At 40.1% G+C, this 18,610-nt stretch overlaps 1 protein-coding gene across 6 annotated transcripts in view; it reads right to left on the reverse strand.

The window, feature by feature from the left end:
- ADD3 (adducin 3) overlaps nucleotides 1-18,610 on the reverse strand; it is a 96,523-nt gene that overhangs the window by 28,312 nt on the left and 49,601 nt on the right. The window contains exon 1 of one of the 6 annotated variants that reach the window (XM_071563435.1): nucleotides 4,096-4,375. The exons of the other annotated variants lie outside the window; for them this stretch is intronic. The gene's annotated coding sequence lies outside the window, so the exon portion shown is untranslated. Of the gene's footprint in view, nucleotides 1-4,095; nucleotides 4,376-18,610 lie in introns of those variants that run through there. 6 annotated transcript variants of the gene reach the window in all.

The raw sequence follows: 18,610 nt of genomic DNA on the forward strand, positions 1-18,610 counted from the left end.
GGTTTTTATACAGCTCTCCTTCCTGAGCTGTTCAAGCAAACACACCCAGAAGACAAGACTTCTGTTTAATATCTGCTCAGAGCTCATCTCCCAGCTCGAAGGGAGACATTCCTCAATTACAGCATTTTCAAAGCATCTCATAACCCCAGCTTAAAGACAAGGCATCGGGCTGCTCAAAGACCACCAGGAAATTTCTGCAGACCTCCAGCTGGTGCCTGAACTTTCAGGAGACACTTGGACACAACTGCAGAGAAGGCTGTACCTCGGGTTACACAGGATTGAGGCTACATCCACAGCAAATAGCTGAGTTTTAGCTTTTCTCATTTTGTGAGCAATTGTATTTAAAGATTCTCACTGAAGTTTATTACCTTAAGAAAAAAAAACACCCCAAAAACTTTCATGTCTTGGTGAAAAGCTCAAGGCCTCATTAAAACACCTGATAAGCATTTTTAAACACAAACAGAACTGGATCAAAAGCAAAGGAGCAGATACCTGAATTTTCATACAAAGATTCAGGCTCAGAAGCACACTCAGGAAAACTGTTCCTCAAAAGGCAACTGAAGAGGGAGATTTTTTCAGATTTGAGGAACAAAGAGAAGCAAAATGTGAAGGAAGAAACAGTGCATTATGAAAACACATATTTTAACATGCAAATGTCTACATTCAATAACACATACAATATAAAAATATTTGCATGAAACTATGTTTGGTATGTAGATAACTCACATCTCTAGAGGAAAAAGCCAAAGTGTTGAACAGTGTGGTTTGACATTATGGTATCAGTGGTGTAAAGCCCTTGCTCCATGGCACAGTTCACCCATCCCTTGTTCGGGTCACTGCAAACACAATTTGGGGTATTTTGCGAACAGTGAACCAACGTGGAGCATCTGAACTGCTTCAGCTGCAATGTCACGTATTTTCCAATTGAAATACTGGGAAGCCCTGTCAAAACCAGCTCCAGCAGCCCAAGCCCTCCTCCTGCCTGCAGTGAGTCCTGTCAGTCCTTGTGCTGCAGCCTCTGCTGCACAGCCACGCTAGGAACCAGGCTGGCAGCAGGATGCAAATTGGTTTTCAGCCAGTTTCCCACAGTGATTCCCAAACGGCTTTGCTGACACACTGCAAGGGAAAGCACAAGGATGAAAACTTGGGGCACTGCAGCCCTGCAACAAAGTATGAAACCCCAGAGAGGAAACAAGATAGATACCACCTACAGAGCTGGGAACGCATTATCAGCCAAGAGCCAAGAAAACCATGACTACGATTTTCTTGTAAATTTAGGATCAAGATGAAATACAACAGTTACTACAGACTGTAATTGGTTTAGTTCCCTCTTTTTTTTTTTGGTTGTTCTTTTTGTTGTTTTGTTTTTGAGGGAGAAAGACACACACATGACCTGGGATGCAATGTTATCCAGCTGCACACACACAGCTCCCAAGAGGTACCTGGCATGCTGGATGAACATACCATGATCTGGGATGTATAATTCACATCCTGGAGACAAGCTCCATGAACTCTGATGGCTTCATTCCAGAGGCTGTGGAAACACACCAGTGAGTTCTGCAATTGCTGCTTGGGTGCAATATAAGTTAATTCAGCATTTTCTGACTGACCGCTGGGAAGCCTGGTATGTGTGATCAGTTTGGGGATGCTGGGGAGAAGACAAGGGCTTGCTTCAAGGAAGTGAGGGACTGGAAACACTCCAGTAGAAGTATAAAAGCAGTTTAAGTTTTTCTAAAGATTTAACTATTGTCTTTCCCAAGTAGGAGCACTGAAGCAGAAGGATAAGCTTCTTGGCATATTGTCTGGGGATATGATCACTGCTCATCTTAGAAAAGATACCTTGTAAATATCTCCACTCCTCTGACCTGTATGTACCACTCCCTTTCCCTTCCAATCAAAATGGTGAGGTTTAAGAAGAAAAAGAAAAAAATAAAAGGCATCAGGAGAGAACACAAGACCTTGAGTTCACTGGCCAAATTCCACAAGGTATGAAGAGCTTGAGTCCAAACCCATCAGTCTACACTGTTCTCCACCTGCACTGAGCTGTGAACCTCCATCTGAGCCAGAACAGACACCTTCCAACACCTGCACGTAAATGAAAGCAGTCTAGAAATGCAGATGCAAGAACCTTGCTTGAATTGGCGGCCAGCTGTGACTCCTGCTCTTTTCCTCCTTTCCAGGACCTTTGAGTATTTTTTTCCCCAAAATGGTCCTGCATCCTGTTAAGTCCAGGCAGCAGACTTGCTCAGCTGCTGATCCACTCAGTCAACTGGACCAACTACACGCATGTCTGAACTTCAAAACAAGTTGATTGTTATTATAATAGGTTTACAGAACATAATTAGTTCAAGTCTGTTACTTTACAATTCATTCTTACATTCTTACAGAAAAGTCCATTCATCTGTAAAAATGATACAAATGTGGCTGGCAATACCTAAAATCCACAAAAGAGATTTTTCTAATTGCTTTGGACTTTAATTTTTCCTCTTTCAGCCTGGTTTGTTACCTCTAGCCGTTAAGATTATAACATTAAAGTCCTTGTACTCCAAAAGTCCCCCCCGTTACTGAACACAATATGGGCATTGGGTCCAGTTGTTCTTATTAGGTCTGGTTCAATGCCCGCTCTGTTGGGCCCAGGGTGACTCTCATATAACCTCTACTGTTTCCAGGAAAATTTTCAAACAACTCAGCCATTCTTTTATTATTTATTTGCATCATCCACTGATTTTTTTTTAAGAAAGAGGACACTTGTTAAACATGCGATCATCTTCTGGGGATCAAAAAAATCAGTACCTCCTTCTCAGCATAGAAGTGGCAATGACATAAAAGTATTTACAGAAAACCCTGATACCAAAATTTATTAATTGTGATAGAGGATAACCTCCTTATTCTCATTTTTTAATTTCTTTTTAGATACTTCTGCCTAGAAGAAAAACTCAGCTTTGCTGAAAGGCTACTTTTGGCTTCCATCCCGTCCAATGGTGTGTTTATGAATTACAGCAAGTGAGATCCCACCTTCCTGAGCAGTACTAGCAAATGTTTCTTCTGCATGCTCCAGAGTGGTTCCTGAGACTGAGGCACAGGTAGAAATGAGAGACCCTATAGCAACAAGACACTTTAACTAGACTAGTCAGAAAGGACAAACACACAGAGAAATCAAACAGACTAGGATCTGATTCTAACCCTGATGAGACATCACTCTGGCTCATCTGATACACATTTTAGATTACATTTTGGCCTAATATGCACATACAGACATGCTAAAAAGAGAATCAAAGCATATAGAAGAGCAATTTTCCTGCCTATGGTCCAACTGTTCCAACTGGGGTCAAAAGAAACTACGAAGAGCAGGAGAGCATGGATGAATTTTTGTTACAGAGAATTCTCATCTTTGCTGAAAATACTTTTAGGGCCATGTGAAACAAAAAAGCCTTACAAGCTCTTGCTACAACATAACTTGTTAATCTACCTCTGCTTCCCCCTTCTAGTTCTGTCCTCCTGGTTCATGCTGAACTGAATTCTGATACAAAAGAAAGCAGGTCGTGTCCTCCTGTGCTTTGATGCCTTATATAGCTCATGGGTTTGGCCTCCATATCCTGTTCTCTATTTTACACTGGTAACTGGGCTACAGAGAGAAAGTAGAACATTCCCTCTCTGTCAGGAAATTGTGTATCTCTCTACTTAGGACTAAGTTTTATTGAAAAAAAAGCTTCCAATTTATTCCAGGAACTTAGAACTGTTGATTTTAGGTTGCAACATTACATCCTGAGCATTCCCATGTGACACTTTGTAAAGTCTAAGTAACATGCTATGATGCTTTTGTTGCAATAACTGTTTTCAGTGTCAAACGACAAAAACAGATCAAAAATAATAATGAGGTCAGAGAAACAAGGAATACTAAAGGAAAAAAAAGTGCAAGACACCAATTGCAAGAAAAATTTATCTTGTCAAAGAACCCCCCAGAAAGCACTGACTTGGTATATGTGTATCTTTCATAATGTGCTGAATGTATATAAAAATAAATACCACCATAAGACAGAGTAATAGAAAAGGGATACAACCATTACATCACCTAGCAACGGAATATTAACCTACCTTTTATGCTGATTTTTTTATGGCTGGTTTCAGACATCTCCATTTTCTCTATGCAGTACAATCCATCTTATTGAGAGTTTCCAGCCCTGCAAACCTGCAGCGTGTGCAATGCATCATTAACCGGAGCGACTGATTTCAGGTCTGAGGACTCAAGTGAGACTACACTGCATGTGAGCAGCTCCTTCTCAAGGAGCACGTTGTGCTATTCTGCTCTTGCTGTTTCTCTCTGGCTTGTTTTTAAGGAACAGTCTGCTCTTTCTTCCCCCCTCCTCCAGTATCTTGTCTGCCAGGAGCCTTGTTGGAAGCAAACTGGGTGTCTCTTGATCTCAGTTCCAGCCTCCCTACGAAACAGGCAGGTTCCAGTCTGAATCAAAGGATTGGCTTTAGCCAACACCTCCAGCTGCACAAGTGAACTGGCAGACACACACACACTTCAGGAATATGAGGGGAATGCTTAAGAGGGACAGGGAAATATGCAGGAGAATATGGACTGAGAACAGCGTCACCAATGCTATTTTCTGGCATTAGAAAGTCAACTGTTCACCCTCTCTCCCATAAATTTTAGTAATGACATAGAACTGAATGTCTTCTAGGGCAAATAAGATAATCATCTCAAAATTAAATTAATTTTTCAAGTCTCCTGATCAGGACATCAAATGCCACAAATATCTGACAAGGAGTTAACAGATGTTTTTAAAAAATTCTTTTTCTTTTGTTTATGCTACAATGGGTTTGGTTTATACATCTTACTTTACACACTGTTCAGATCAATAGGAAGTGTGTTCAGACATCAGCATTCTCTAATGCAATTTGTGGAACTGAAAATAAATAGATAGGTAGTATTTTTTCAAAAATATATTCACTGATCTCACTAATACACAGTGGTTCTGTACACTGGCACTTAAGTCAAACTACACCCTTAAACTGACAAAATATAGTATTTGCATTAAAAAAACCAGAATGTAGTCACACCTTCTTCCAACCTCCCCAGCCATTCAATCTTTCTCTCTTTATTGTATCTTCAGATTCACGCCAGCAAATGCTTGCAAGGTCAGATGGTGGAATGGGTAGGGAAAACTACTCTACACCTGAGTTTGAGGGGGTTTTGCTGTTGTTGTTTTACTGTTTGTTTTCCTTGTTTGGTTAGTTTGTCTGAGGTTTTTAAATTTTTTTTCCTTTTAAAGGGATTTATTTTTCAACTGTTATCAGTTCCCCTGCCAGTTAACTGCGTATCTACACAAATGTTTGTTCTGAAACAAAGATAATGATACAGGGGTGCCTAATACAGCTTCTTCCAGCAGCAAGGCAGCCATAAACAATTTGTCATACTACAGCCCAAACTGGGTACTAATCAAATATTCCAATCCAGAACCACATATTTAATTTAAGTCCTTCTTCGTAACAGAGCAAGCTAATAATTTCATTCATCTCTTTCAAGACACCATATTAAAAACTCTATATGGCAGCAAGATATATTTTTCCAGAGAAATAAGACCTTGAGTGTATTTGTACCCCATTTCTCTGTTGCTGAGCTGTATCTAAAGCATTATTTTTGCCCAATTCTATAGCATAATGTTAAAGTCAACACAAATATTCAGGCTGTGCAACTCATGCTTTACTCAGTGTAAACTGGAACTGAGACAGATACTCTTTATTGTCCAGAAGTGAGAACTAAGTGGGTTGCTGACAACCACCCAGAATGTGAGGGCTATACCTCTACCTTTAACTGAAGATGTGACATTTCTTCCCTTTACAGAAGCCTCCTTATAATGCACCCAGACTGTAGCAGGTGCAGTCTGCACCTCCACATTTTCAGGCCAGACTGCCAACATTTTGCAGTGCAAGCAGTGGAGGGAAAAAAAATCTTCCAAGCCTAGAATGATGACTTGATGTATCCAATATGCTCTACCACATGGCCATATATGCTATTTGCATGTGTTGAGTTTCATAAATGAACTTGCATCTTAACCCTGTAGACCCAAACTACTTCCAGCAATCAATGACAATGGAAAGGAAGTTACTTTCCCTCCTCTAACATTTTTCATCTCACTACAACTTTGCTCCAGGGTAAAAATTCATTTGCCATTCACAGGAAACCCCCTCCCACCTGCACTGCTCGAGAGGATTGGGTAAGGGCTAGAGCAGCATGAATTGCTGCAGAATTTCAAGTTGCAAGCATTCTGAAGCTGTACTCCCTTACAGCACTTAGGACTTCCCCAAAGGAGGAGGATCTGAATTCAGAAGACCCGTGGCAGAGAAGTCAGTGCCACTGCACTGGCCCACCCTCAGCCAGCTCACAGGCAGACGCCTGCAAGGACTCAAGCAAGTCTCCTCTGAAAGTGCTTTCTTTTGGCAAACCCAACTGAAGATACAAACATGGGCTCTTTCTCAATGCCACCTCAATCACCATGGGACCACAGGAAGATCCAGGTCCTCCCAGATTGGCAGTGCATTTTGGCTTTTGCTGATCCTGCTTTGTTACCCTTCTTTTACAGAGAACACCATCTACTCACTCACATGAAACCTGTCAGAATGCTTGGATACAAAACTAATAAATACTAATAGCAAATATTTATATATTTCAAATAATTCATCACACATCTCAGCACTTACTGGGAATTGATGTCGTGTATTTACCCATTCTCAACATTAAACAGTGCAGAGGTAACATCAATATGGGATATAAGCACACTATACTTACAGAGCACAAATATGATTATTTATTTGTGTTTGACCTTACATAAGTCATGGAACCCCTCAAAATAATGTCAGTGAGCTTTAATTCCTAATGTGTATTTCAATTCTAATAAAAAATCAGAAATGAAGACATAAGACACATATATCAGTTTTCATAAGGAATAACTGCTTCTTGCTTTTGATTTTAAGAATTCAAATGAAATGCAAATGCAGCAGTACTAAAGCAGCTTCAACTTTTGGTTCTCACGACCCTGTCCCTAATCATGCTACAAGGGGACAGAGCAGATTATAAATGAGAGGGGGAAAAAAAGCAAGGACAGTATTTAGAATTCCTCTAGATTCAGAGATACCTAGAACCTTAATAATCAAAGAGTAAGGTAGTGTTTTCCAAAATACTGCAACTTTAAGACAATGAAAAGCACTTTCTTATTTTTAAAGACTTATCTCTGCTTATCTACATAATCACTTGTGCTTAAGTCATCTAAAAATATTTCACGAGTCAGTAGACAACAGAGAGCTAAATTAAAAGATTATGTTCTAGTGGCACTTATCCATATTAAGCTGGGAAAGTACGCAAACATGTAACCCGCACTCAGACAATGGCTGAAAAATCTCCCTAAACCTTTGAAAAACTTGAAACTTGGATTCCTCCACAGTAAGACTAAGAACTCCTCTGTGAGAAAAAACATGTAACTGGAGAAGCTGGTTGCCATCAAAACCTTTCATATTTTGCAACACTCTACTTCTCTTGCAAAGCCTCCAACTTCCTCTGGTGACTTTTTTCTTGGGCTGCCCCTGAACTGCACAGATGCAGGGAGAACAATTCCACTCTTTATGCAGATCTACACAGTTATGGAGTAGAAGAACCAAGTTTGTTATGTCAATAATTTTTTTAAAGTCCCACTGATTCGTACCAACCTGGTAAGCGCCATTTGGACTAACAAGGGCTACTCTCAGCAATCTGCAAGAGCTCTCCTCAGCCACTGGTCCAATGAGTGACATTAGAGAGCAGTGAAAACTTGTATTGATCCCAGGGCACATGGAAAGCCTTTGTGATTTATGGCAGTTTGATTATCCTGAGAAATGTCATGGCCAAAGCAGCTGCCACCTGGGTTTTGCTGGAGGGTCAGAGGCTGTGATGGTGGGCAACTGGATGATCGACAGAGGGCAACTGCTAGATTGTACAAATATTTACACGAACAACCAGTCTCGTGTATGGCAGCACACTGCCAGACCTTTTTATAGCCCAAACCCCTTGAGTTCCTCTCTCTACACATCAAATCCTGACCTTTACCACCACCGACAGCTCAGTGTAGACCCCATTTAAGACCCCTCACCATGCACTGACCATACAGAATTGCAGCTCAACGCCCTCTGTAACTTGTAAGTGAGGAATAGGAAACCTGGCCAACAGTTAATCTCAGTAGGACATCTGTAACTGGAGATTTGGGGGAAAGATGAAATTGTGCCAGGTCTTCGATCATAAAGGCTTCAGGACAAGTTGTATCTTTATTTATATTATGCACCACACCCTGCACAATTCCCTCCAGTTCATCCTGGGACCTCTGAATCATGCTAACATAAATTTTAAATAAAGAGTAATAATGCAAGTCATATTAATACACCAGTATCAGCTTGCCTATGTCAAAATAAATTGTCTAGCCTCCCAAAAAGGGAATTTTAACATTTTAGTGACTTGCACATCATTGTCACATTAAACAGAAAACAACGGCATTTCAAAAAAACTGATTTATCAATACAGTCAAAAACTCTGAATATTTGAGATAAAACAACACCATTGCATATATTGATTTCAAATATGAGGAAGAGGCTTAGTGTAAATGTCATAGTTGTCTTGAGGTTTTTAACTGCAATTTAAAATCAGTAATTTCAGGGACTGATAAAAGTGTGAGACAAACGATGCCAGCCAAGTCCAGGCCTGACTGTGCAAGAGGCAAATTGCCACTGATTTGCCATGAGAAGCATGGAAAAAACTCTAGGCACCTCGAGAAAAAAGCTAGACCTTTCCTCTAGTAAATGCTCCACAAAGCAACCTCAAATTCAGGTGTAGAAGGAAAGCTCTGCTGATAGGATTTTAACAGCTTCTATCAGCCGTACAATGACACAAGGGACAAAAATCTGTAAATCAGTATTCCCAAATTGTACTGAGAAGTATCTTCTCTCACCTCTTTCAAGATTCCAAAGGATCTTGATTTTCTTCTCCAATATCAGACATCTCAATACCTGGAAAAACTTTTCCCCTCCTAGGTCCATTTACAAAAATAAATGTTCATGAATGTTAAAACATAACATGAAAAAAGTTAACAAACACGCAGAATTTGATTTAGGTTATAGTGGCATCCCTGATACCTATAAAATTATCATCTTTAGAAGACTTAAGTTAAGCACACCCTATGCTACAGTTTTTCATGTTTTCCTGGGGGGCCGAAGGTGATCCTGCTGCTCCCAACTCGCATGTTTCAGCTTCACACCCCTCCAAAGGCTGTTCCCTAACTGTGCTATCACATCTCCCCACGAAGCTTCAGTCTACACTGGTTACACAAAGGGATCAGGGTTAAAAATAATCTGGGTGAGAAGGGCAGGGGAAAGTGTGGAGCAGAGAAGGGCCACAAGGGCCTGGCTGCCCTCATCGAAAGTTCAAAAGGCAGCTACTTTATTAGCTGTGTTCAAAGCATGTTGCTTTAATTATCCTTTCCAGGGAAATCCCTAGGATTTATGGTAGTGCAGAAACACTTTTTCTATGGATAGTCATGGCTCATATTGTCTTCAGCTTGGTTGAAAATGATTTAAAAAACCCCAACCAACTAATTAACTAATAAATATAAAAAATTTCATTTGCATTCAATATTTAACCTATATAATTAGGTACATCAATCAATTGACTTGGCCTGAATTTGACCTGCTTCTTGTCTCAGCCACCTTTTGCTCATGGTACTAGAAAAGTAAATTGAATTTAGAGAGCCAAAAGTCTTCACCTTCAGGAATGGAAAATTACTCCACTGATTTCATGCAAGCCTGTCTGAAGGCAGAGAGTTATTTTGGATTTAACCACATCACTGAACAGAGAAGCAGACATGCCCAGAGCAGTAGCCAGCAGATCCCTGAACAAGTGCTGAAGATTTACTAACAAAAGCTTTGGTAAGATGCACACTGAGGGGTATGGTGAGTCAGCATCAGGCACGGTAGTAAGAGTAGTATTTTAAAAGTAAAAACAGAATATATAAATATTTCATAATTAGGTTACTATTATTTTCCAGCGCAAGGAAGCAATTACCTACTGTTATCCCACAATTCTCTTTCTCCATCATTACTCATAAGCACTGAAAACTTGGATAAAATAAAAGACATTCCACAACAAACTACTCTGGCATCACAGACCATGGATGCATCCTGGCATTCTACAAAAAATCCTGGGGACTTGCAAACATCTGTGATGGCTGTTCCTAGAATGCAAAACCAGCTGACATTGCACACTTGTTCTACAGATTTAAATGACCCTCTCTTTTGTCCTAAGCAGTTCATGAATTGTATTTTCATGTCTAAGGAGGAGAACAGAACGTCTTGGCAGGTAAGGCAGCACAAGCAAACACCATCCACCACCACACACTGCTTCAGAAGACACTGACTTTACACTACTACCTTGGCACACAAATGAGAAAAACCTGCTTATGGATTCTCCTCAAACCATGGACTTGAACGAGCTGCAGCAGCAGCGACTCAGAATCCCAGCTGTAAAGACCTCGGTTACCATTTTGAAGGCACACACTGCCTTTGATCAGTCACACGTGCAGCAGGAAGGACTCTCTAAAGTCCTTTCCCAAACAGTTCTTCCAGTTTTGACTTATACTGGGTTTTTTTTTGTAATTCAAAGAATATTTTGAAGCCAACAGATATATTTGATGGACCTCTCTCCTAGAAAAAACTAAAAACATGAGAGTTGTTTTATTTGAATTTCCAAAGCTCACTTGTAAACCAGGGCTGAAAATGCACTCTGTTTGTTTGCACTTAAACTTGTCTGTGTTTATATTGAATGCAAGCATCAGACATGTTACCCATGGGCTGGAGCTCAGAGCCTGAGCGCAGAGAGATGTGGCAGGAAATCTTCCTCTCAGCTATAGCACTGTGACTTAAAAGCAGCAAATATAAAAATCAATTAACTACTGTAAAAATTACATTGTGTTCTGAGCTATGGTGATGTTTATTTTTGAATATTCAAGTAACTCACGGAAAGCATCCTAGAAAAGTGGTATTTCAGTTTGTATCATAAGAAAATTACTGATGATACAAAAAACCCCTGAGGCTACAGAGATCACATCTGTTGGAGGAGGGAAGCAAAGTAACATCTTTTCTATGTCTTTCAGTTATTTTTTTTCACTTCTGTGTTCAGTATATTGTTTTTTTTTTAAATCTGTACAACCCTAACACTGTTCAAAGCATTAAATATCTGCACATTAATGCAAGAACATGCCAAAAAATACCACAAAACTTGATTAATAAAGTGCTGAATAATAGGTGATTAGATGCTTGCCAAAGGCTCATTCATGACAGCTCTCACAGACGTGCTGGAATGTTGAGGAGGACGACACTGACCCCGGGCAGTCAGAGATCTGGATTAACCACAGTGGGGATGAGGAGGAACCACATATTTTTTTGGAACTCATTTCTTAATCCAGAGAGGAAAAAAGGAATCTGCAGGACTAATCTGGTCTCAAGAGTCTGGTCTCAAAAGTTTCTGGAAGTGTTGGAGTGGGTACTGGTTTTAAAGTTGGGCAGTATTTTTTTTTGTTTTTTCCTTTAAGATGCATTGCTCTAACTTGCTAATTTATTGCACTATTTTGGGCAGGGAGATAGCTGTATTTCTATTTTTTAATCTCAATTATTGAGTGATGCTTCCAGTGTGCATTGAAAGAAGAATGTCAAATGCCATTTGTGGATTGTTATGGGTTTTTTGGTTTGTTCTTTTTAATTGCTTGGCAAACTGCTAAGGAATTTTGATTTCAGCTTGCCTCATCAGTATTGTGTTCTCTTCTGTGATAAATTTTCAAAACTGATCAGAGTTTACTGCAAAGCAGTCAAGATGACATGATGAAAAGCTTGAGAAGTTCTGTGCTATATGAACAGACTTGAGACTTCTGGCTTCGAATTCACAAAATTGGAATTCATAATGAAAACCACTCCTACCTGGCACACAACCTCCATCCCTCACAGAGTGCAATTATTCAATTATGCTATAAGAAACTTGAAGAAAGGTTTTCATTATATCTATCCTGTGCTCATTTTTATGTCATATTCAATGTGTAGTTTGTAATCATGTGATATTGGACTAGATATTGGTTTCAAGAAGACTAAAATGGATGGTTTATTTTTTGAAGTTATTTTTAACTGTCACATTCCTGAGGCACGGGATACAAAGCTTTTAATAATTAGACATCTGATATCTAAAGAACAAAACATGAGAAATAAGTAAACAAACAAATCCATCCCTTTCTGGCCCTTTCTGGCCCCTCCTGGCATGGTGCAGCAGATCATGGGCATGCCTAGCTGTCCAAAGGCAAGTCAGCAGTTATCCTGAGCTAACAGCACATTCCACCTTTCCATTCTGTATTAGAAACTATTGCCCACAACAGTAAGTACTCCAAGCTGGCCGTTTCATCCTTGTGTGGGATATCCACAAAAAGTAGTTACTAAGTGCTGCTTTGTATAATCATGACAGCACTTCCACAAGTTCAGAAACACAATTAATGCCTCCACGTTACTTGTATTAGATGGGAATATCTTATACACCTAATAGTTTTCTGCACTTTGTGCAGCAAGGCATGTTTTATTCTTTAAAACTGAGAATTTAAATTGTCTAGAGTCTGCAAACTTGATCACAAGTTCAATGAATTATGTACACTTAGCCTGAATTTTTTCTTTAGTTATTGCCCTATGATCAGATGGAATGAGCAGCTTGTATCTCTGTTCACCTTCACCACCAAAATCCTACATCTTTGTCTTCTAAACACATACCAACTTTCATAATGTGCAAATAAATTATGTTTTTACCTTTGTACCAAGTTACCCCTAAAGTAACCAATAGGTTCAAAAGTTAAGTGGCAGGAATGAACACATGCACAGTGCAGTCAGGTAATATCTCATTGTCATAGACCAGCAGGTAAACAGCAGGTACCTGACCTCTCTCTGACCTGCAACATAAGCCCAGACATGAGTTCAGTGATTTAAAATAACCTCCTATGATAATTAAGCTGAACTTGCAAACAAACACAATTTTGCAAACACGGACAGTCAAATGGGAACTCAGATAATTCTACAGCAGAGTCAATACTTCTCTCTCTTTTTAATGAGTAGCATTTATGCCCATGGTGGGAGTACTTCCCAAAAAATGAACAAAGCAATAGGTATGTTTGGAAATTTAAATTTAAAACCAACATTAACTCTCTAAACATACTAAAGGCTAGTCAGTATCTACAAATAGCATAGGTTCATACTTCTGAGAGGAGACAAACATTCAAAATTCCCCAAGTGCCAGTGAGTGATGACCTGAGTTAGTTCTACCTGAGCAATAAAATCACTCAACAGAATTGAGGACTGTACTACTAGGGGCAGAATAGGTTGATTTTTTTTAATGCCCTGTTCTTCCACTTCCAATTGCATCATTACCCCTAACAGAAAGATAAATCAATTCAACTAATGACATTCAAGGGATCCTATGTAAAAAAAATAAAATGAAAAACACATCTTTATTGTTATTCTTGCAGCTTACGAGCTCCTCAGTACAACCATGACAAAAGCTTAGACAAGGGTGGGAAAAGAGACAAGAAAAAAAAAGACTAAACCAAAATCTGAACAAATTGTTTCATAGGCTCAAATTATCAGTTAAGAAATATAGCTGCTCTGGAACACTTAAAGAGAATACAAAAGGGCCTCTACAATAGTATAACCTTTGGCTCTGTCTGCTAGCATCACAGTTTACACGGTTTCCATGGAAACCCTCTGCAAACATATGAATGTGCTTGTTGCATTAGATGTTGAACAGAAAATCCTTTGTGGCAACTCTGGAGCTCCATGACCAGTGCCAACCTCCCAGCGGAATAATGCCCTTCACTATGCCTTGCCCAGCAGGCTCATGACACACTGGCTCACATGGCACAGCTGCTGCCATCGCTTGTTTTTACTCATCTGACATGGGGGGAAAAAAAAAAGTGCACATCACAACTGCTAAACATTTCTGCCCTCATGGAGAGCCCATTTTATTTCTTTCCTCATGGACAGTCCATTTTGCTCCCATTAAACTGATGGCAAAGCCCCTGGTTCTGGACTCTCAGATGCAAACCAGGAACTGCACAGTGAGGACTGACTGGGAGGCTTCCAGCAGGCTCCAGTCAGGACATTGGGGAATACATTTGCATATTGAGTAGACAACTACCCAGGAAGGGAATGCCACAATTCTTATGACATGTTTAGAGAAAAACACATTAAAAAAATGTACATAAAATCTCAGCATGCGACAGGTACACCAGTCCAGAAGATAAAGCCAGTTTTGCCACTTTGTTATTTCTCATCATATTAAGACCAACTGACACACAAGTAAATCACTGAATGGGCCCCTCCTTCAGCAAGAAGGCAGGAAAATTCAACTCAAGACAGACTGATGTGTCATCAGGAAGGCTGGTTTTTTTTCTTGTTGTTAAGGGTATGCATGCAAGTGAAAGCCAAGGGACTAAGAACTGTTTTCTGCTTTACAAAACAGGAGCCACGGCAACCATCGGAACGCTGTGTCCCTTCTGAATTTTCTCAAAAATGCATGTCTACCCTGCAGGTCTACATATTTTACCAGCATTGAAATATGAGAGGTTCTAATGAAAATGCACCTTTAAGACTGATGTCACATAGCTGGAATGTACCTTGATCATAAAACAAATTCTTTGTACACCAAGTTAGATATCAGAAAAAGGTTTTTGACCCCAGAGGGTGACTGGGCACTGGAACAGTTTCCCCAGGGAAGTGGTCACAGCACCAAGCCTGAGTTAAACTAGCATTTGAACACAACATGCTGTGATTCCTGGGGTGTCCTGCAGAGAGATAAGAGTAGGACCCAATGATCCTCATGGGTCCCTTCCAATATGAAATACTGTGTAATTCTGACTCTAATTTCTGAGATACCTATGGCATAATTTAACTAATTGCTCACAGATGTGCACAGTCTCAGGCAGGATGACATCTCCACAGGCTACATTCAAGATCAGATCAGGTCTGTGCACTGTGCATGGGATGTGGCAGCCTGCCTGTGCCATTCTATGCTAACTGGGGAGGTCAGCCCTTTTTGCTTGTGATCAGACACTCCACCTGCAACTCAGCCATTTCCAGTCCCTCAGAGTCACAGTGACCAAAATCAGCATTGTAACAGTTTTGTTATAAAAGCTGAAGAACAAAGGAAAATGGATTTTGTACCAGAAAGAAGAACCAAACCAAACACTTTCAGCTTTGCCAGCTATCTTTCTGTGTTTACTTCTTTCCCTTTCCCAGGGGCAGCCCTTGCTGCTCCTTCACGGCCACCCCCACCTCCAGTCCAGACCCCACACACCAGCTGCCAAATTAACTCTGAGGGCAGCCAATCTCTCCTTTTAGCCTCGCCTGCCCTACACAGTACAGGGGTCACTCAAAGCCCGTGTTGTTCCCATCTCTAATAACCTATTGTTCTGCAGTTGCCTCGGCGAGATAAAACGAAAGGCAGCCCTTTGTAAGGGCAGGCGAATTCCCACCGTCAGCCAAGGGCTCAGCCTCACATCAGGGCCAGCCCATCCTGAGACTCGATGGGGAGATGGTGGGTTTGTTTTTGTCAGCAGGTGGTTTTTGCAGAACATTTGCTCAGGGAAGTAGTGGTGTGGCTCTCGCTGTCATCGCTTGCAGACTCTTCCCGTGGATCTGTGTTGCTTCCTCCGTATGTGCCTATCCCTATAAAGATACCACGCTGACAACCCCATGGCTAAAATCTGGCTCCTACCTGATGCTTCCTGCCTTAAGTTGCAGAAGGATTGAAAAATCTAATGGTTGCTCCTGAGCTGCAGTAAATTTCCAAGGAGGGGGGATCCATAGTGCGAGTTCAGGGCAGAGAGACCCAACAGTGGGGTTGAAGGACCTCCACCATCACATCCACCAGGTTACAGGTAACAAAAGTACTGGGATGGCAGAAGTTAATCCAACAATACAGGAAACTGAGAAGTCACTCATTTTATATTTTCACAACATGCTCCTGTCCAAAAATGAAGTTCACTGAACATCATTAACATCTCACTAATGAGACACCCAAATGCCCAGAACAGCAATAACGAACGTGAGCTCTGTTTCTACCAAATCTACCAGAAAGATTTGTAAGGGTCTGCTTTCCCACTGACATGAACACATGACTCCCATTAGCCTTAATAAAGGAAGGGACCATTCAGTGGGACAGGAATTTCCCAAGGTTGCATAACTGAACTGTGGCATGCTGAAGACACTGTACAGACTGCTAAGAGAAGTTAGCAGCCCCAAAACTACAGTGACAGGACAAATTCTTTCATTATTCTCCCACTGAGTTGTTCAATTTTTGTCATAGCTTGGAATTCCTTACTTTTAGGCCAGGGAAAGTACTCAAAACTTTTTTTATGCCAAAAAAATGGAAAAGCAGATTTTTTTTTTTTATGGAAAAGCAAATCAGATAGTGGGATGTTTGGATCCTATCTTTAGGCTGAAAAAAACCCCATAACTTCAGATATGCACTTTCTTTATCTTAATGCATTGTCCCTACATACTATTCTTGACTCCATGGTATATAAATTCTTACTTCTGCAACAATGCAAATCTGTTGACAGGATGACAGGTTAAAGTTTATCTTTCAGGCTGCTTCCCTTGCTCCAGTCACAAAATTCTAGTTATGTCAATTTATGTCCCTTTCAGTGCTCAGTGAGGCGAGGAAATGGAGTGCCAGAATGTGGAAACAATGCAAAAAACTAATGCCAGAACTGAGTATCTGCCTCTTAGGGTAAACTCTGCATGCCCTCACAAAGCTCTGGCACTAATAGTGCATATCTCAAAACTGTGTTTAAGAAAACCCTTAATTGCAGATGTTGAAAGTATGATTAACCTAGTGAAAGTTAAAAGCTTTTTTTAAATCTTTTCTGCCTAGTTCACATTTATAAATGTATATATTTTAAAATACTTGGGTCCTTTTTTATGTTTTTTGGTTTTCGGAGGGGAAAGGGGGGAGGTGAGGTTGTGGGGTGACTTTGGACATTAGAAAATTAAAATTCACAGGTAATTTCAAAATTGTTGGTCATGTGTTTATCATAAGAATCCCTCTGATGTAATCCAAGACATTCAATGCTATTACACTATACATTAATGAAGGCTGCCTCATGCACTCTGCTGTAGATTTAAATGAGAACAGACTTCTCCATTATCTATCACACTGCACTAACTCATACAGGAAAATATCTAGTCTGCTACTAATCTCACACGATCAAAATCCATTAGCACACATACAGAATTTGAATTACTTTGATATTATTGAGGCAGAGATGGAGAACTACAGTGAAACAACTGCTGTATCTGTGTGACCAGTGATGTGCCATGTTTTAGAGCCACATGTAAAAATGTATCTGACAAACTAAATCAAGTTTACCTAGCTATTTGTACTTAGCTTTAAAAAGAACCCTAAACCAACAGCAACAACAACAAAAAAACCCAACCAAAAGCCAATTTCAACCACAAACCAAACCCAAACGTATTTGATTTATTTTACTTCACAGACTTAAAATTAAAACCTCAAAGGTCAGTACAGCAAACCATGGTATTGCACTACAGCAGAACCAGTTTTGTGCCCCATGTGGTTGTGCTCAATTTAGCTGCCAACACATACTCAAAACTCTGAGCCCAGTCCTAATGAGGCTGGTGTTCTCAGCTTAAGCAGAAGCAAAATCAGACCACATTTCCTTACAAAAACCCCAACACAAACCATCCCATAACATGCAGAACAACCAGTGCTAAAGGAGTAACTGACTTATGGGTACATAAACACTAAGTACAGCAGAAAACTTCACTCAAACACAGAAATTGTAACTCACCAGTCATGTCATGACACTGAAGATAAAAATCACATAGGTCTCAAATAGGAGACACTCAAAATACAAGACAACTTTCTGCAGCATCCATCCCCAACCATTATGTCAAATACACAACTACAATAGCACAAAGCATCTTTATGACAGGAATAAAAGGCTCTTTAAATGCTTCTTTTATTTTTTTATTGAATGAACCCACTCTTACACAAAGTTCACTCAACGACATCTCGAGCTTTAGCACTGGCAGACCCTGTATTTCATTAGTCAACTACAGCTTTTAAGTACATACAGAACAATCTGAAATATATATTAACTGCATACAATTTCTTCATGTAGCAAGTCAGGTGGTTGATTTAGACACTGAATTTATTACTGTATTGATATATGTGGCTGTCAAGAAGATTAAAATCTTTCTGGTGTTTCACCATAACTGACCAAACACTTCTTTGCTCCAAGTCACCGGCAAAACCTAAAGGGAGTTAAGACCCAAAGCCACAGATTCTTCCCAGCTGCAGTGTGAGTTTCAGCATTTTGTGTGGTTGACTCCTCTCACAGAATTAGTAATCTTTACTGACAGATTAGGTAATCTTTCCTCCCTCCAAGGAAGCACATTGCACCACACCTCCCAATTGTTTTAGAAGTACACATATACAAAGACCACAGTTGAAAAAGATATCATCAGATGTGGTGAGTCCAGA

The sequence above is a fragment of the Pithys albifrons genome, chromosome 9, assembly GCF_047495875.1.
Source record: "Pithys albifrons albifrons isolate INPA30051 chromosome 9, PitAlb_v1, whole genome shotgun sequence".
Classification (NCBI taxonomy): Eukaryota; Metazoa; Chordata; class Aves; order Passeriformes; family Thamnophilidae; genus Pithys; species Pithys albifrons.